Source organism: Erythranthe guttata, chromosome 8 (assembly GCF_056151865.1).
Source record: "Erythranthe guttata isolate IM_541 chromosome 8, IM_541, whole genome shotgun sequence".
In the NCBI taxonomy this organism is placed as follows: Eukaryota; Viridiplantae; Streptophyta; class Magnoliopsida; order Lamiales; family Phrymaceae; genus Erythranthe; species Erythranthe guttata.
Genome location: NC_142540.1, coordinates 21,319,209 through 21,340,823, shown reverse-complemented (window position 1 = coordinate 21,340,823; position 21,615 = coordinate 21,319,209). Strand labels below are relative to the sequence as shown.

The 21,615-nt window shown below is 35.8% G+C and overlaps 2 long non-coding RNA genes across 2 annotated transcripts; one reads left to right on the top strand and one right to left on the bottom strand.

The window, feature by feature from the left end:
• Positions 1-3,645: 3,645 nt before the first annotated feature.
• LOC148768800 (uncharacterized) lies at positions 3,646-5,005 on the top strand. Its single transcript, XR_016032913.1, has 2 exons — positions 3,646-4,151; positions 4,852-5,005. It is a non-coding gene; the product is annotated as an uncharacterized LOC148768800 (long non-coding RNA).
• Positions 5,006-7,240: 2,235 nt separating this feature from the next.
• LOC148768799 (uncharacterized) lies at positions 7,241-9,939 on the bottom strand. The gene is made up of 2 exons (XR_016033264.1): positions 9,282-9,939; positions 7,241-8,268 (listed from the first exon to the last, which is right to left on the bottom strand). It is a non-coding gene; the product is annotated as an uncharacterized LOC148768799 (long non-coding RNA).
• Positions 9,940-21,615: the final 11,676 nt, after the last annotated feature.

Here is a 21,615-nt window from a genome sequence, read left to right as displayed (position 1 = left end):
CCAAATTTGGTTAGTGTAATGATCTCCACCACATATTGAACAAAGTGACGGCATATCATAGGTATTTTGGAGGTATTCGCCAGACGGAAGCCATTCATATCCCGTTTGAGGTGCGCAGAAATTGTAACCTGACATGTAACTAAAGAAAAAAAATATATTAAAAAAAATTAAAACGAAAAGATAAAAAAAAAAATTAATTTGGGTGAATCGTGAAAATTGTTCAAATTTAGAGCTAGAATAAAATAAATAATTAAAATATTCCCCGGCAACGGCGCCAAAAACTTGTTGGGTGGAATACCTACACGCAAGTGCACGTATCGTACAAGTAATAAAGTGGATTTTTAAGTCCAAGTATCGATCCCACAGAGAATATTTAATTATCTAATTCTAGACGCTAAATTCTACCAATTGTTATCAAGCCCACCTTACACAGTCGAATTAGAAACAATTATACTAAATTAACTAAAGCAAATTAAAAGGACAATAAGCAAGAAACAAATAAAACGAAGATTTAATCAGAGAAAACGAGCCTAGGATTTTATTCTTTCCCCTATGTGATTATTACTCCCCCAATTCCTTCAATTATGCAAGCAAGTAACCCGGATTATTAACCTGAGATGCTAAATTAATCATAACCCGCTTCCGCGTGTATTACGATTCTAATACTCTAGATTCAATTACTATATTCCTATGCAATTAATTCTAGAACACAACATTAAGCACAAATCTCAATAATGGCTACCTAAGAGATTAACTATATTCCTATGTTAATACCACAAAGGCTCTTCTACCACAGTTCTAATTATTAACCCGATCTTCCGATTCATGCGATTAACAATAACATAAAAGCACATAAGGTGATCAAGTTCATGCACTTAATAAAACAAGTAGAAGAAATAATCCGAAATTAAAACTTGCATAAAATCATAAAATTGGGTTCATAATTCCCACATATGGTTCCAAATAAAATCCTAGAAATTAAAGACTTAGCTACTCGTGATTCTTATGATAAAGAAAATAAAAGAAATAAATTAAATAAGAAAAACTATGCTTGAGTCTTCGTTGATCTTCGTTCCTCGCGTATTGTGGTGTAAAATTCCGTGCTTATGGTGTAGAGACTTATTGCTTTTATAGGTTTTTCTTGATAAGGAAGTAGTGGAAACCTAATAGGAATCAATTTCCACCACTTTCCCCCATCAGGATTTGTTCTTCAATTTTCGCCATGATGGAGTCCGAATTTTGGAATGTTGAGTAAATCAGAATTGTAGCCCTTGAAATTAGCTTTCCAATGCCGCCAAAATCAGTTGATTTGGTGTTCGCATGAGAGAGATATGCTCGAAATGGTGGACACTGCCAAAGCTGTGGCGAGATTCCTTCTTCCAATTTGATTTATTTCCTTATTTGCAACTTTTTCCTTTCTTTTTGATCTTTTTTTCTTCATGGACACCTAATTCTTGTTTTTCACCTATAAAACACAAAATCAATCAATTAAAGCACAAATATAATTAAATCTAAACAAAAGATCCACGTAAAGTAAGCGTATCGAGCGTAAAATCTACACTCAACAGTAATCCACCGGAAGTTACAAAGGAGTAATATAGGAGTTACAACCACTACAATGTGTGGGGATAATGGGATAGTGGGAAGTTGAGAATCTATAATGGAATATGGAGGTTACAACATCTCATGTGTTAGGATAGGAAGACCCATTTTTCCATATCTACAAAATATATATATATATATATATATATATATATATATATATATATATATATATATATATATATATATATATATATATATATATATATATATATATATATATATTAATGAGCACATATAGCTATATATATTTAAGTGCTTAATGGATTGGTTTCTTAATTCTTATAGTAGACCACTAACCATACAAAAATTAAATTACATCTTCATTTTTAGGGAAGGAAAGTGGTTAACTCAGAAAAATGCAAAAATTGTCATAGTCCCGCCAAAGTAAGGTTTATTTGATGTTACACTCGGTGTAATATACCGAATGACTATTTAAGTATTGATCTGCACATAATCACATACAAACACATCTATTTTTATGTGATCTTAGTAAGAAATTATTTCACCAAATTAATAATTAAAAATTATTATATGTATTTCACTGGATATAACATCTCAATGAGACCACATAACTAATTATTTATACATGAAACGTTGAAGAGAGAGAATAATAATACAAGAGTTTCATGTGGTTACGTAAGATCCACATTGTAGAAAAAGTGAGCAAAAATATTTATGCTACGTACATAGAAATTTGAGTAGTTACGTCATATGTAGTTTTATGTAAGAACCAACATCCTCCAACAAAAATTTCAACAATCTTTTTTTAACAATTAAATAAATAACTTTATTTTATTCAAGAAATTACTTGTCACGAATTGGCCACATATTCAATTTACAAAAAAAAGAAATATATATATTGGATTAGACTTTGATGAAATTGACTTGTTTTAAGTCATTAAGTAAAGCTAGCGAACTGGTCATGAGTGGTTAAAACTTGCATGTATCCTAGATTATTACAACGTTTTGAGTTACGTTTTTTTCTTTTCTTTTTTTTTTATTTAATTTTATTTTTTTCTCAGTGTTCAATTTGTTCACACAATCAGATATTGAAAGCTGTGTTCATATTTTTTGGAGACAATTTGTTTAATATACATTATTTGTCGTGTCTCCAAAAATCAAACTCCAATAATTAATTATGTGAAAATATGTTGAGTTTTATTTGTAGTTATTTCTTCCATATTAGTTATCTGTCAAAATATGTTATTATTTAGTATAAAGTAGAAAATTAGATCCTACATCTGGTTATTTGCACTGAATGGATTGACCGTAGATATACACATAATCACAAACACTGATGTGTATGTGTGTTTACTGGGTATTTAGTTAATAAAATTTACGGTTCAAATCAGTATAGAGTCATAGTAATTATTTTAAATGGTGTGTCGGTACATATATTATTATCAAATGTTTTATTTTATACATGTAATTATATATATATATATATATATATATATATATATATATAAATTTTTAGAATTGAAAAGAAAATAGGAAACTTAATTAAATGCTACTTAGAATATCATATGAGAAAGCAGGTGCTATACTCGTCAAATTAATTATTGACCTTTTTTCAATTTAAATATGATAATTGATTGTATTTATTCCAACAATAAAGTAAAAAAAAAAAAAAAAAAAAAAAAATTAGAAAGACTACTTTGCTGTTGACGTATTGTCTATAACCAGCCATTTTATGTAATAGGGGCCATTTGATATACATCCCTAAAATTCTTTCTTTGAGATACACCCCTGAAGAAGCAAAAGTATTATTGTGCCCTTATTTGTAAATTTTAACCAACTGCATTCAGCTTTTCCAACTGCATTCAGCATTATAGCTAACTGCACTCCACACTTTTAGACCTGCATTTATCATTTTTTCAGATTTTTTAATAAAAAAATATAAATTTTATTTTATTATTATTTTTTTATACGTATCATCTTTTTGTATTTTTTTTATTTTTTTTTTTAATTTTTAATTTTTAATTTTTTAATTATTTTTATTTTTTAATTTTTTTTTTAATTTTGTTTTTTAATTGGGGAAATTTGGGATAACCCCCTAGTTTTGAAAATATATTAGAGGAGATCCCTGCCTTTTTTCACTCTTTTGATCAAAACCCAAGTTTTTGATCTTAATTTGGTAGACCCCCTGGACAACTTGAAGTACCAAAATTACCCTTGAAGAATTAATTATTAAATCATAACGTTGCAACTCATCGTTTGTCGTTTTCTCTCCAATTCCCTTCCCCCGGGCAAACCCTAGACCCTCTCTTCTCTCTTCGTCTTCCTCTTCGCTTTTCCTACCGCCGCTCCGCTCCCTATCTTCTTCCACCATCGGCGTTGTCTTCCTCCGCCTTCCACCACCGTCGTCGACGCCCATGCCACCATCAAATCGTCGCGAGTGCTCGAGACTGGATTTGCTGGCCCTAATTGCATCACCAGATCTAACACACCGTGTTTCTCCGACGTAGTTTTGGTGGCTTCTGGCTCGAAGAACTCTGATGGTTTGCATTGCATTTTTCATTGATTCGGCCGACCGTGTTGTACTGGTATTCCTATTTCACTTTTTTCATTCTATTTTTTTTTTTTCTAAAAATACAATTTTCCTACAATTCATTATTATACGAATTAAATATTTGGGATTTGGTCATTTTAATATTAATCCAGTTATGGATTGGATGATTGGGTGGTTTTGCCCAAATTTTCTCTTGGTTAATTTTTTCATTTTATTTGTTCGTATTTTCTTCATTTTTGCCACCGTTTGGTTTTCCCCTTTTCAACTTTTTTTTTCTTCTCTTTGGGAATTGAGAATTGATTTAATGTGGTTTTTGATTCAAATGGCAGCAACGAAGGAAGTATGTTGAGCTATTTTACTTTTTATAAAAATGTTATTATTTATAGGTTTATGATTATGAAGATAAGGACAAATTGAGTAAGAGCTTTTAATCTCATAAAGAGGTTCAATTTTGATGGATTGACGACTGAAAATTTCTGATATAAATTAGAGTCGAATAACAACTAATGCTAGACACCTCGTGTATGGTTCCGTATATTTTGAATATATATGAAGATTTAACTATAGATAATTATAGTAATATATAGTCACATGTAGTCACATGTAGTAAGATATAGTAATATATAGTGACATGTAGTAACATATGCACACGATTGTGTATTTCCTCTGCATTTGTTGGTTGTGAGTTGATTTATAATGTAAATATTTAAATTGAACTTGATTTTCTGTCACAGGTTTGGTGTTTGCACAACTTATATGCACCAAGTTTTTGCCGAGAGGACATGGTGTTCTTCAATTCGAAACAACTCTTTTGCATTCGATAGATCGGAGCTGTTGTCGGGTTGAAATGTGGGATTTGAAGATATAAATCCAAATTACACTATATACGACTATACTCATATTTACTCAAAAATAAGAAAAAGACTATACTCATATAGTTAGTCATATGTAGGTATATATAGTCACATATGGTCATATACATGTAGTCATATGTAGTTATATATAGTCACATATGGTCATATACATGTAGTCATATGTAGTTATATATAGTCACATATGGTCATATACATGTAGTCATATGTAGTCATATATAGTCACGTATAGTCATATACATGTAGTCATATATAGTCACGTGTAGTCATATACATGTAGTCATATATAGTCATGTGCAGTCATATATAGTCACGTGTAGTCATATACATGTAGTCATATATAGTCATGTGTAGTCATATATAGTCACGTGTAGTAACTCGTAGTAATATATTGTTATATATAAGCTATTAAGTTATGTGTTTTTTCTGATGTACAGTGATGTTGATGATTGTGTTTTTCCAATTTTTTGTTGGGTATTAATTGATTTATAATATCAAGATTAAATTGGGGTAAAATTCAAAATCATCCCTGAGGTTTGCACTCAACTTCAAATTCATCCCTGGGGTTCTATGGAACTTCAATTTCATCCTCCAAATCTTTTTAGCCGCCAAATGTGAAGGAAATTTTCAGAAATCCCCAAACTGCCCTTTATCCCTTAAACTAACTATTTGGCTCCATCTTCTCAAAAGAAAAAAAATATTTATTATTTTTCTCTTCAAAGATTATTTATGATTTGAATTTTTTAACATGAACTCTTATTGAAATTAAATATTTTTTTTTTCATTATATAAATTTGATCACTACACTTTATCATTCTACTATTAAAATAAATGGTAAAACAAGGTTTTAACGTGGCCTCTTTCTATTTAAAAAAAAATCTGGTTCATCTTCAAATTATACACATTCAACCAGTTCATCTTACATAGTTCACATAAATTGCATAATCAATAACATAACTAAAGGAGTTTCAATAATCATTTTTTAATATTTATGTTTCATATACTATTTTGATTAGTGTTAATAAATATTTATTATTTATGGTATTTTGTGTGGCAATCTTTAAAAAAGACTGCCCCAAACCCCATAAATATTTAGTTCATCATTTTAAATCTCAGCCCGAAATAAATAATTCATGATTCCGTATTTGGGTGAGTGCATAATATTTTATGTTTGTGTTCACATTTATAAAAACTAAAATTTGCTCCAACTATTTTTTCCAGCAACTAGTTTTTCAAACAATTATATTTTTCCACCAAAGTTCACTATTTGTTGGGGGCAGTCTTGGTATTTCTTGTTTTTCCTTCAAATTTGGTGGTTAAATGAGGGTGCAAAGGATGAAATTGACGCTGAATAGAACCTCAGGGATGAATTTGAAGTTGAGAGCAAACCTCAGGGATGATTTTGAATTTTACCCGATTAAATTGTGAATTTTTACTTTTGGTGTAGATGAAGTTTTTTTTATATAATCATATGTAATATATATACAAGAGTCATGTCTACTCAATTTCAATACAGTAAATTTATCAAAAAATTGAAACAAAATTAAAAAATTTAAATTTAAAAATTTAAAATTTTTAAAAAATATTAAAATTAATTTTTTTTAAAAAACTATTAAAATTAAAAATTACAAAAAATTAAGCAATTTTAAAAAATTAAAAAAATAAAAAAAATTAAAAAATAAAAAATACAACAGAGGTATATATAAAAATAATAATAAAATAAACATTTATAATTTTTTATTAAAAAAATCTGATAATGTGATAAATGCAGGTCTGAATGTTAATTGCAGTTGACCATAATGCTGAATGCAGTTAGCAAAAATGCTGAATGCAGTTGAAGAAAAATTATATATAAGGGCACAATAGTACTTTTGCCTCTCCAGAGGTTTATCTCAAAGAAAGAATTTTAGGGGTGGACCTATCCCTATATATTTTTCATATTAAGGGTGTATATCAAATGGACCCTTTTTAATTTTGTTTTTAATTTTTTTTAATTTTTTTAAAATTTTTAAATTTTTTTAATTTTTTTTAATTTTTAATTTACTGTACTGAAATTGACTACACATGACTATAGTATACCATAGTCATGTATAGTTATATGTAGCCATGTACTGTTTTTTTTACCACAAAGTTATGGTCGATCGATTATAAAAACCGTTGATTATATATATAAAAAAGCATCTATACCAATAAAAAATTCAAAATTTGATTCTTGATATTATAAATAATTTAATGACTAACAAAAAAGTGAAAAAAAAAACACAATTATCAAGATCACTATACATCAGAAAAACCATATAGCTTGTATATAAATATATATAACTACATGAAACTATACATGACTACAGTTATCTATACGACTAAATTTGATTCAAATCGCACTTGTCAACACGAGAAATGCTTGTTTTGAACAACGAACACAATCCACTCCGCAAAAACTTACTACATAGTAGTTCAAACACCAAGATCTGTGAAAAAGAAAACGAGTTAAACAACAACGAATTTTGCTTCAAATTTAAATGTGCACACACGCACTATCACCTACTGATATACATAGATACTCCCCACATAACTCATACATGACTACGTATGACTACATGACTACATAGTTTATATATAACTATATATTACTACATGTGACTACACCATAATATATTACTGTATGTTACTGCACGTGACTATATATTACTATATGTGACTACACCATATATTATTGTATGTTACTACACATGACTATATATGACTACATGTATATGACCACATGTGACTATACACATGTATGTGACTTTATTTGTCCCTTCAAGTACCTAACTTTGTTCTCCAGGCGATACGAGACAGCTTATATTATCAAAATCAAATTACAAACAGAGTATGCTAATCATTATTCTCCGTATAACCAAAGGTCAAAGATCAAAGCAAGTTGAAGTGGAACACCATAGATAAAATAATAGTTGAAACACACGTAAAGTAGTCACCTATTTCATTCTCGATAAATAAAATATCAATATCATATTACCAACAAAATATTCTCATCACGAATCTACATATACTCCCAAGTATAAAAAAAAAGTAAACAAATCATTTGAGGACCAATAAACAGTGATTCAATATATTAAGAAGCAAATTAAAATTCATTACCTTTTATATGCCTTTAATGGATGAACAGTCAGTTTTGTCGCACCACCACCAGGAACAAGTTTCGAGTTTTTTTTTTAGTATATTTCTTGCCACAACAATCGCGTTTTATGTACAAGCCGACTCCTAAAATTAAACTCACAGCTTCACACAAAAAAAAAGAAAAAAAATTAAAACCAAAACTCAAAAAATAACTGCAAAATTCGATGATGGCTGTACAAAAAATACTTTGTTGAACTCAAAAAATACCTACAAAATTCGAATTACATTACATGAAAAACACTTTATTGATAAATTTACTTTGGTGAACTATAGTCACATGTAGTTATGTCTTCTTGTTACTACATATGACTATATATGACTATATGTAGTCAACTATAGTCACATGTAGTTATGTTCATTCTTGTTACTACATGGGATTATATATGGCTACACGTACATGACTATATGTGACTATATATGGAAAATACGATTTAGAGAAAACGAACAGAAAAATGGAAAATGCACCATCTTCTACCGGCAAAAACTTAGTGCATAGAAGTTGTTCAAACACCAACACTTGTGACGAAAAATCAAGTTCAATTTAATTATTTACATTATAAATCAACTCATAACCAACAAATACAAATCGAAATACACAATCACACGCCAATGTTACTACATGTTACTATATGTTATTATATATTAGTATATGTGACTATATATGACTACAATTATCTATAATTGAATCTTCATTCAGATTCCAAACAAAATCAGGCATATCATTCCTTCTTTCTACAACAATTTTGTAAACGTACAACCTCTCCTCTCAACAAGGTAGCTCTCGGTCCTCAAATAAACCAACAAAATCAGGCACATCATAACTTACACATGACACGTGTTAATATAGGTTTAACAAGCAAGCAATTAAACTACAATTTAGGTATTTTCATCTGAATATATCTTAAAAGGATAAACAAGTTTGTATGTGTGTGAATAATGATTCCATTTATTACAGAGATTGACATTAAATAAACCTGTGATTAAAATAGTATTAATTATGGTGGAGTTTATTGTAAAAATGAGTGCAGAGATAATTCACACCGTAGCAACTATTTTTATTAATTAGATAGAAATATAAATAATATTGTAAAAAATGAAGAATCAGATACACGTACTGTTTCCTCCACCGGGTGGGGTATCATCGATGCAACTGCTATCACGACGCCCGTCACTGCAATAGCAACCAAACGACGCCGCATCCTGACTGTACCCGCACGCGCCGCCGGATCTGGCACAGACATTGCAATTGACGTTCTCAGCCGACCACTGGATCGAGAATCCCACTCACAAGAGCAGACTGCAATCAAACGACGCGCATCCTGATTGTAACCGCACGCGCCGCCGGATCTGGCACGAGCATCGCAGTTGTCGTTCTCAGCCGACCACCGGATCGAGAATCCACTCGCAAGAGCAGACTGCAATACAATTGTCGTTCCCTTGCTTGAACTTTGGCTTCAGATCTTGCTGCGACGGGTTTGAAGGGGACGGATTGAGATAAGATGGTGGAGCGACGCTAGGGATGTGAGGAGCGGCGCTTCGGGGCGGAGGGCTGTGGGTGGAGAGAAACTTAGGGTGTAGGTGGGGAAGAGAAAATCAAATGAGAGATCGTGACTTTTATCGGGTCTTAATTCCCAAAAACTGCCCGATAAGGGTAAAACAGTCATATCCTTTGGTCCAGGGGGGTCTGACAAATTAAGATAAAAATTTGGGTTTTTAACTAGGACAAAAAAATTCATTGGGTCTCCTCATATATATTTTCAAAAGTAGGGGGTTATCACTCATTTCCCTATGTAATAATTATTTATTTAGTATAAATAGTCCTTCTGTCTTCTTCCCATTTTCGTACTAAACCCACTCTCTCTCTCTCTCTCTCTCTAGTCCAATTTCCATTCCATACTTTTGATCAAACGAAAAAAATGAAGGTAAGAAACTGCAATTTCTTTTTTTCTTTTGTTTAATTATTACCTTTCGGTTTTTTATTTTGAATTTTTAATTTGTTAATTTTTTTATGAATATTTTAGATTTGTTAAATTGATATGTGGAATATTATTTTCAGCAAAAGATAGTAATTAAAATGTCAATTCATAGTGACAAATGTCGCTCCAAGGCCCTGAAAATCGCTGTTGGCATATCAGGTACGTACAACATAAATAATATAACCATAATTAATTTTCATTTATTATAATAATATTATGAGTAAAAAGCAATTTGCCCCCTAAACTAATGACCCGTTTTGCGCTATGCCTCCTAAACAATTTTTTTTTGCACGTTTTTACCTAAACTCGTATTTTTGTTGCACGTTGCCTCAAAAGTGGTATTTTCCGGCAAAATTCACGGAAATGTTAAGAATGTGCTATTCACGTGAGTTTGGCAGGGGTGAATTTGTCTTTTCATTAACAATAAACCACGTGACGTCCACCTGTCTTCTTTTCTCCCTTCCCTCCTTAAATTCTTTCGTCAGAAGCCACCTCCTTTCACTCCACCATTGCTCTCTTTCTCAAAATTAAACTTTAGTCAAGATATGAGTGAATAGACAATTTTAACCCTATCAATTTCACATGTGGCGCGCGTGCACAGATTTTCAGTGAATTTTACCGGAATATACCACTTTTTGGGCACCGTCCAACAAAAACCCGAGTTTTACGTAAAAACGTGCAAAAAAATTGTTTGGGGGGCAAAGAGCAAAATGAGTCTTAGTTTAGGGGGCAAACTGTTTTTTACTCTAATATTATTATAATAATAATATATTAATGTCCCGTTTGGTTGTTAAGATAAACCATGATTAACTAAATAGTTGGACTTAATTTGATGTTTGGTATTCCCAATAAATTAACGGGTCGACCCGCCAAAATTATATAATCATGATCAGGGCCGGTCTGGCGACGTTCGATTTTTTTTTTCCCGCATCTTAAGCTTAATGAAATAATATAATTACATTATTTATTAACATAAACCTCATAAATAGATGTTTGAAAATATTAATGTCCAGATAAAACACTTATCTGTAAAGCAAATGTTAGAATAAAAAAAATTAAATTTCAAATCTATTGTTAAAATAAATTTATCAAAAAAGTAAAAAAGAATAAAATAGTAGAAACCTTTTTATTAAAAAAATAGAAAAATAATTTTTTTTAAACAATAAAACAATTTTGCCACATAAAAATATATAATATATATATTCAAAATTTAAAAATTTGGGCCCCCATAAAATTGGGCCCTGGGCGTGGGCATGCTTGCCCCACTCCAGGGCCGACCCTGATTATGACTTATCTTGTCTTACCATGACTTATCTTGCTTTCTAATGAGATTTTTTTGTTGGACAATGCAAGACCCAATAAAATAATTGAGTTTCATTAAATTATTTAATTTTATCTTGATTAATCCTATCTTGTCAACTAAACGGGACCTAATATTATTAGTTTTGTTTATGGGTGTTGTAGGCGTTGAATCGGTGGCTTTAACGGGTCAAGAAAGGGATCAGGTGGAGGTTGTGGGCGACGGGATCGACTCGGTTGAGTTAACCCGGCGGCTCAGGAAGAACGTCGCGCATGCTGAGTTGGTTAGTGTGGGCGAGGTTAAAAAAGAACAGCCTGCAGACACCACCGCAAGTGCAACACCCGCCGAGTTTCCGCCGGTGGAGGGCTGGCTTCCGCCGCCGCTGCCGCCGTATGGTTTCCCTCCCTACCATGTTTGTACAGTACTGAGGGACCCAGTCTACGACAACTCCTGCACCATGATGTGATGCAGTAGACATATTTGAAGAAATATTCTTTCTCCAATTTTCTTGTGTAGGAAAATAGAAATAAGTAATAATAATTTAAAGAAATAATAATGAATCATGCATATGAGGTAATATTAATATTTAAGTTTTTTTTTTTTTTTTTTTTTTATGATATTTAATTTAGGGCTCGACATATACCCAAGACACTAGGCCAAAATGCAAGACTGGCGACGTTTTTTTTCGCGACGGTTATGTTTTCGTCGCCGGTTTGCGACGTTTCTGTGATTAAATCGTCGCTATTAAGTTTTAATTTAAAACACTAGCGACGATTCGGGATAAGCGTCGCTAGCACGCGACGAAAAGTTTACAAACGTCGCCAATACGGAAAAAAAAAATAAAAATATTTTTTGTGGCGACGAATATGGTGTTTCGTCGCTACGTTACATATTTTGTGATTTTATATTTCAGATGTTGCGACGTAACAGGCGGAATAGTCGCAAATATTATTAAAAAAAAAAAAAAATTAATATACGTTGCGACGTTTGCTCATAAACGTCGCTAGGAGTTGCCATTTATTTGTAATTTATTTATATGCTGCGACGGAAAGGTAGAAACGTCGCAAAAGTTTTAGTAATTTTTTTTTTTTTAGTATCCCGGCGACGATATTGACAAAATCGTCGCACGAAATGTGCTCAAATTTTTTTTTTCGAATTTTGTAGCGACGGATTCTTGGATGCGTCGCTAGTTCTCGGATATAGTAGCGACGGAAATAGGAAACGTCGCAAAGATTGAGTTATTACTCAATCAGGCCCTAATTAGATCTATTTCCTCCCGGCCTTCTCTCTCAAACTCTCCCCCTCTCCATCTCCTCCGATCTGCCCTCGCCGTTGCCGTCGCCGACCGCCGCCCACCGCCGCCGTCTGCTGCTGAGCCGTCGCCGACATCCGCCCGCCCGCCGCCGCCGTCTGCTGCTCACCCGTCGCCGACATCCGTTCGCCCGCCGTCATCCAGCCGTTGCCCCCAATTCCTTTGCCGTCGCAGCCCTCCGCCGCCAGCCCTCCGCCGTTGCCGACAGCCCTCCGCCGTCCGCCGCCAGCCCTCTGCCGCTACTCCTCCAATTTCAAGGTAATTTTATGTTTTTTTAAATGTTTGTTTGTTTATGTTCAAAATTACTTGGGTGTTCGATTATCGATCTATTTTTAGGTTTTTTGTCGGAATTATGTGTTTGTTTGTTTTATGTTGATTTGATGAGCCTGTGTTGCTCGGATATATTCGGAATTATTGTTGCTCGGAATTATGCGAATTGTTCTTGGATTTATGTTGCTCGGAATTATGTGTTTGCTCGGAAAAACCGTTGTTCGGAATTATGTTTGTGAGTCTGTTGTGCGTGTGTGTGTTTTGGTGAATGTGTATATATGTTTCTTTCTCGAAGCGACGAATTTGTAATGATTTGGCGACGAAATTAAATCGTCGCTAAAGGCGAAAAAACGTCGCTACGTGACGAATTTCGTCGCGAAATTTCGTCGCCAGTGTTGCATTTTGGCCTAGTGAGAATCCAAGCTTCACTACAATTAGGCCCACCATTTAATTTTCATTTCAAATGAACTCAAAAAAATATTTATTTCCCAAATGACCCTATATATTTATATTTGTTATAAGCTCAATCCACTCCCATCCCATCCTACCCGTCCACCGGGCTGGGCCGGTTCGGTCTGACCCGGTCAGATTTTTATTTTTTTGTTGAAAGAAAAAGTTTTTTTTTTAGCGGCGGTGGTCGGAACTCTAGTTAGCTGACTCAATATTAGTTAACTTCAATTAGTTAACTTTAAATAATTCATTTTCTTTTTCTTTTAACTTTTTTTTCCGGTGGTGGGTTGTCGGAGCTCCGATTAGCTGACTCAACGTTAGTTAACTTCAACATTATTCGTAGAAATCTTCTTTTATTTTTTTATTTTTTTTAGAAAAGAGAAATTATTATCTTTTTCTATTTTTTTTTCGGCCGCTAGTCGTCGGAGCTTCAGTTAGTCAACAGTAGTTGTTAACCTCAAATTTAAATGTCTGCAAAATAAATTACAAGACAAGAAAAAATAGGAACAAATAATTATATTTTAATCAAAACGAAAATGGGTTACAATCTTTGTTGATTCCTCTGATTCTTCTCCTAGATTTAATCCAAGGGCCGAAGCTTGTTCTTGAATTGAGAGCTTGATTCCACCGTTGATTTGCGGCAGTAGATATGAATATCTAGAAATCGATTTGGGGATTTCTAGGTCTTGTCGATATGGCGCCTCGATGAAGATGCTGAACCTCCGCGGTTGTTGTTCTTCGTCGTGGCAAGAGCTCGAGACTTGAGAGCTTTTGAGTGCTTGATGTACGCCTTGCTTGATGCTTTGTGTACTTGTCTCCTCCTCTCTATATGTTTGAGACCTACTTTTATAGACTCGGTTTTAGGGTTTCTTGACTTGAAACATGGACCGGTGGGCTTGACCACTTGCCACTTCACGTGGGCTAGATTTTATAAGCCCAAATAGCTAACCCAAATGAATAAGAATTTAGTACTTATTTTGAGTTAACTCACATCGCACATTTGCGGAGCCCAAATTTAGTGTGGACTTCGATATAAAGCCCAAACTCTTCACGGGCTTTGATTTGAGATTCAAATTAATAACCGATTTATTTGGATTATTAATTTGTAATTTAATCTCAAAAATTGATATAAGCCCAAATTTATTATGGACTTTTAATCGAGATCCGAATTAATAACCAATTTATTTAGGCTATTAATTCGTAATTTAATCTCAATTTTGATGTCAACAAATGCCCCCACTTCAAGACTCGACGGAGAACATGTCGAGTATTGTCGGAAGACGAGACTTGAAGTATTTGGATATATATTTATGAAATTATCTCCAAATTTGTAGAGCCCCGTTCACGTGTAAACGCGAAGGGCCCATCATGGCTTGAGGCAGCGAACGAGGACTCGGCCCAAATTTCCACCCCACAGTCGTGGCATTGCAAGCATTCCAAATTTTCCTTTCCTTTTATTTTTTAATTTCTATTTTCAAAGCTTTGTCATGAGCCCCACTTGGATAATAGAGAACTTGTAAGTTGTAGGTGCACATCAGCCACACTTAGAAAATTATGATTCTTTTTTTTTTTTTTTAATTTGTGTGGGCCCACAACTTATGGTCTTTGTAGACCATCCACATGCAATAGAAGCAAAGCCATCTTCCAAATAGGCTCACGGCGAATAACAGAGGAAAGAAAAAAAAGTTCATTCACAAATCCGATCCTTCTGTGATAACTTGGAAAATTCCTTCTAATGTGAAACGAAATCTTTGCCTTTGAGAGTTTCCTTCGCAACACTGATTAGAGTTTTTCAATTAAGAAAATCAATATTCGCCGAGATTACTCTGCACATGAAAATCTTATTCTTCCTTGTTTATGAAATGCACAGAGGTTGACCGTGATCTGTTATAATTTTAACATCGCTCCAATCTTATATTAACCATAGAAGCTGCGGGTTTTCCGAAATGCAGCAGTAGCCAGTTCGATATTTGCCATCATCGTTTCTTTATTTTTTGATGGTGTTCTGCTTGATTATAGGCTAGAGCTTCAAATCATATCCGACGAGATTAAGCACGCTATTTTGTCTTTTACATGTTCGACGAATTGACAAAAAAGATTTTTTTTTTTTTTCAATCATGTTTCTTGCGGCTTTTTTCATTGATCTCTATATGTATATTTTTTTTTTTTTTGCAGACAACAGCCGCTAAACGATCTTGGCAGAAAATTTTCCGCATTCTTACGTATTTGCAACCACAACATGGATGGTGGCAATTAAGAATGCAATTTGGCTTTGCCATAGCATCTTTGAACTTGCCGGAAAGTGTTGCGCGACACCTAGAAGACGACGAACGTGGATTGCCTCTTTTGTTTCTTTTAAGCAAACCTGTACCATGGCATAAACAACGCCGCAATAGAGATGCGAAGGCTCGACCTCGAGTTTGTGTACGATTAAGATGTAAAGACATCTTACAAAGTCGGAGAAACACTTCTGACGTCGCCGTTTTGTAGCCCTCATGCTCGACTGTAATAGACGACCCTAAGAAGGGGCGAAAATGGAGTGAAGTATGGCTTGAAGGCAGCACCTTGGGGTCTCCGTGACATTAGGCTGCTCAAGATAACATCGAGCTTGGGGCGTTAGATCCATTTTCTCAGACTCTGGTTGTGGCGATTAGAGACGTGCAACCTCAACAGGTAGAGGAGTGTTGCAGCGACGGCATAGGTTTTTTTTTTTTTTTTTTTTTTTTCGCCTATCAGGTGGCAGCTGACGGTGAAATTTGGAAGTGGGACAATCTTGAAGACGAAGATGCCCGAGGACGTAGAGAAGGGCATATGTGGAACAATCTCGAAGGCGGGTAGCACACGAGGACGCGGAGAAAGGGCATATGTGGAACAATCTCGAAGGCGGGTAGCACACGAGGACGCGGAGAAAGGGCATATGTGGAACAATCTCAAACGCGGTAGCACACGAGGACGCGAAGAAGGGCATATGTGGAACAATCTCGAAGACGGTTGCACACGAGGGCGCGGAGAAGGACATATGTGGAACAATCCGCTATTTTTATTATTATTATTTATTTATTTATTTATTTATTTTATTTTATTTTATTTTATTTTTTTTTTTTTTTTTTTTTTTATCGTGATGCACGAAGACGAAGATGATTCACTCCATCTACATAAATGATGATGAGTCAGTCAGAAAGGACGGGATGTATCAGCACATTGATTTCTTCGGCAGAAATAGGCGGCTCAAAACAACATGCGAGCTTGGGGCCTCAGATCCATTTCCTGCAGAGCTAGCGCTGGCAATTAGAGACGTGCGACCTCAATGGATAGAGGAGTATTGCGGTGACGGCGAAGTTTTTTTTTTTTTTTTTCTTGCCTATCGAGTGGCAGCCGGCGGCGACATATGGAAGTGGAACAATTTCAAAGACGACGACGCACGATGACGCCTAGAGGGGCAAATATGGGGTGTATGTCGTGGTTCTATCGCCGGAGATTGAGATTACAAACATAGACACCCCAAGCATCACCAAAATTGACACGTCCAGGATGGGTCTTGAATATGCGCAAAGTGATGGACCTGATGGTGTGGAGGCGAATAGGATTTTCAGATTTATCATGAAGTCGGGGCAATACTTCTATAATTGCGACAACGACTTGTTACGGGCAGACCTATAGAGGGAAGGTGTGTTGCCGCTTGCATGATGTCACATACTGAGCTCCTCCAATAAGCTTCTGCTTTCCTGCTGCTCTTGATTCTTGGTGGAATTACCATTGGTTGCTGAAGACGGAATGGACTTCGGGATTCACCTCAGCTTGGTCTACAGCGATACTGTTGCTCCTCCTCCCATTTTTCTTCATTGGTTTCAGGCTTCTTACATAGGGAATATGCATCTTTTTTTTTTTTTTTTTTTTTTTACACAAATATTCTTCCTCTTCTTGCTTACTTTCCCCTTTTTTTTTTCTTTTTTTTTCAATATATTTTTTTTTTTGGTTTGACTGAACTTAGAATATGGGTCTAAGCTGCCTACGTACCCTCCTCAAAGGGATCAAGTCATAACGTAGTTCAAGAGAACAACTTAGAACAATTTTTTTTTTTTTTTTTTTTTTGGTTTGACTGAACTTAGAATATGGGTCTAAGCTGCCTACGTACCCTCTTTAAAGGGATCAAGTCATAACGTAGTTCAAGAGAACAACTTAGAACAATTTTTTTTTTTTTTTTTTTTTTTGGTTTGACTGAACTTAGAATATGGGTCTAAGCTGCCTACGTACCCTCTTTAAAGGGATCAAGTCATAACGTAGTTCAAGAGAACATTTCACTTTAATTTATCTTGTTCTCTTATCCAAAATGAGATGTTTCTTCAAGGATAATGCGAGATTTGGATTCAACTCATCAACGGCGCTTGCATAACTCGAGCTAACATTGACTTCCACTTCGTTTTCACTTTGAGCATCTTCGCACATAGGAACATGATGTTTGATGACGCATAGCTTCATCTTCACCGCTCCATTTGTTGCAATAAGCAAGATCGATGAATCTTTTCTATTTGGTCGAAGTAGCAGAGGACTTTGAGCTTCACTTCTCAATTCCAATTCGTCTATTTTCTCATCACGGTCCCTTTTCCTTTGTTGTTGCCCTTTACGGCCGCCAAGACGTGTGAAAACAGATGTACCACTTGGAGACAGTCTAGTATGGACATTGGAGACATGATTAGAAGGTCCAAGCCTCTCAAAGACAGAAGCTCGAGCAACAGGGGCACCAAGTCGATCAAAAACAGAAACACGATTGGCGCTTTTCTTTTGCTTTCCACCATCATTTACGGTGATATGTTGGACGTTGACGCATCCTTCTTTCGTTGACACGCGTATTCTAAATGGCTCAATCGGAGTGAATCTCAAACCAACTCTAGGTTGATCAACATGAAAGCCTTGTCTTCTCAATGCCCTTTGTGCTTTATTGAGTCTGTGGATCTTTTCTCCCGTTAGCTCGGGTCTTAGTTTACCTAATCGTGACAAGCTAGAGAAGTTGTACCCACACTTGGTTAGGAGATTATATGCTTTTGGATTGAACTCTCCTTGAGCTCTTTGATGCTGAACGAGCGCGGATGGCGTTTTCTCACGAGCTAACGGGCTCAAGCAGATGATGGGCATAATCAACTCCCTCTTGATGACTTGACAATGACTCGATTCCACTTTACATGATTCTACATCACATGGCAATGAAATACAATCACTGAACAAAACTTGTCCTTCTTTTTGGCATGACGGAGGAACATATGGGAATACCGACGAATCAAATTTCTCTATGGACTTGTTGATTTTGCACGCCGGGGCTTCAATTATAGCAGCCAACTTCTCGAACTTCGCGCCACTATCATCCATAGGTGTGTCCTCAACTACCAAATTTTCTCGCGCCGAGTCTAAGTCCACATAAAGTTTAGCATCGGCAAAATGTGATTCCGCCTCAGTGAATGGTTTTGTATTGGCATCGACTTTCACTAACTCTCCATTTCTCAAGTATTTGAAGCATTGATGAAGGGTAGATGGAACAACTCCATTTTCGTGAAGCCATGGCCTTCCCAATAACAAGTGATAAGAGGTCCTTGCATCGATCACATGGAATAGTGTACTGGCGGTTAGTTCTCCAATCGTGAGATCTAATCGAACCATTCCAATTGCTCGTTGACCCTCTTGATTAAAGCCTTGAATAGTCAAACGACTACGAGTCAAGTCTTCAACTGCGATCCCCACTTGTTTCAAAGTAGATTTTGGCATGATATTGACCGCTGACCCTCCATCTATAAGCATGCGGTCGACCTTCTTCTCATGCAATAACCCCGAGACAAAAAGTGGACGATTATGAGGCTTTGACCCTAGCAACAAATCTTCATCCGCGAACGTCATAGTTGTGCAACATGTAGCAAGTTTTTGACTCTTTTCTTCACGTGAAATGGCCGATAACCTTTCGGCTTTTGCTTGAAGAAAGTATTGCGGAAAGAATTCTTCCAAAGTTACTTGACTATGACGGGAACCTTTGAATGAACTTCTAGGTAAGGTGCCATATGCTTTCGCATCCTCAATCCCGCTTTCATAGTGAGTGCATTTAGGTAGCTTTATTGGCTTCAATGAGTGAAGCTTCTCAGCACGCCTCCTTTGTTTTTGTCGATGCGTCACGAGGGTCCATTCACCATCATCATCAACTACATGCGTGGAATCTTCTTTGCATATGATTTCTCTCTCAAGAAGCAGATATTTCACAAAGGTTGGCTCAAGGCTCCCGAATTGAAATTTCGACGACTCTTCTATAATAGAGGATAGAACTTGACGAGGACTCCGGGCATGAGCTATGCTAGCAACATTTGCGTTGACTACATCTTCGGTATCTATGATTATTTTTCCTTCTTGGGCCAATCTAAGGATCTTTTCCTTCACCACAAAGCATTTTTCTATAGGATGGCCGATAACTCTATGATACTTGCAGTATTTAGGGTCATTTACCTTTTCGGCCTCCTCGGGGCGTTTTGATTCAGGCAACTCTATCAATTTCTTTTCCAACAACGCATCAAAGATTTGCGAGACGTCAGAGTCCGGGAACGGGTATTCTTTTTCTTGCATTTCTTTCAATGTAGGTTGACGTCTATCATTGAACATACGTTGATTTTCCTCTCTTTCGTCTCTCTTCTTCGATTGAATCTTCACACTACCTGCCTTGATGGCCATAGACTCTTCAGCAATCCTAGCGAATTTATCGCTTCTCCTTGAGTCTTTGTTTTCTATCCTTTGACTGTCCACGGTAAAATCGCTTTTATGGTTAGCGATGCTCAATTCCATATCGTGGGCACGAGTAGCTAATTCTTCAAAATTTCGGGGCTTAATCCCTTGAAGAATATAGAGAAGTCCCCAATGCATCCCTTGGATACACATCTCAATCGCTGACACTTCGGATAGCTTATCCTTGCAATTTAGACTTAGTGCACGCCAACGGTTGATGTAATCCACAACTGGTTCATCTTTCCACTGCTTCGCGTTGGTAAGCTCGATCATACTCACAGTACGACGCGTGCTGTAGAAGCGATTCAAGAATTCATGTTCCATCTCTTCCCAACTGTTGATGGACTCGGGTTCCAAATCGACATACCAATCGAAAGCGTTTCCCTTGAGCGATCTCACGAATTGTTTCACCAAGAGATCGCCGTTAGTCCCCGCATTATTGCAAGTTTCGATGAAATGAGCAATATGTTGCTTGGGGTTCCCCTTTCCGTCGAATTGTTGAAGTTTTGGGGGTTGGTATCCCGCTGGCATCCTCAATGCATCGATCCGCTTAGTGTACGGCTTTGAATACATGGGTGAGACTTGAGATGGTCCTCCAGATTGCGCTTTGATAGTATTGGCAATCATTTCTTGCAATTGTTGTACAGATAGCGTGGCAACAGACATCGAAGAATGAGTGGCGCCTTGCACGAAGTCCGGCTTGGGATGTGCTTCTTCCACTTGCTTTGCCTTCTCGTCACGAAGCGGGTAAGATTCGTGCTTCGGGCTAAACTCCCCAACCTCTGACTGTTCCAACTTATCCATTAATTGAGCGATTTTCATGTCTTTGTCTTCGACTATTTTTTGAAGATTGGCCACTGTTTGGGCCAAGTGCGCCAATTGCTCATCCACGGAAGTCGCATCAACCACCATAACCGACAATGTGGTGAAGGCTTGAGATTTGGAATCGATCTCTTCCGAGCCTGAGGAGCTTGAGCCGTTTGTCGTAGTTGTATTCTCGATTTTGCCCCCGGTGGATGATAAACCAACAACGGTGGCAATCTCGGCAGCCTTTTGGATCAAAGAGTTTTGGTTCTTCTTTGGAGCCATTGGATCGTTGAACACGTGGATATGCGCTTCGATGTAGGAGAGGAGATGAGAGGCAAAGTGGTCCCACTGGGCGTGCCAATTTGTTAACCTCAAATTTAAATGTCTGCAAAATAAATTACAAGACAAGAAAAAATAGGAACAAATAATTATATTTTAATCAAAACGAAAATGGGTTACAATCTTTGTTGATTCCTCTGATTCTTCTCCTAGATTTAATCCAAGGGCCGAAGCTTGTTCTTGAATTGAGAGCTTGATTCCACCGTTGATTTGCGGCAGTAGATATGAATATCTAGAAATCG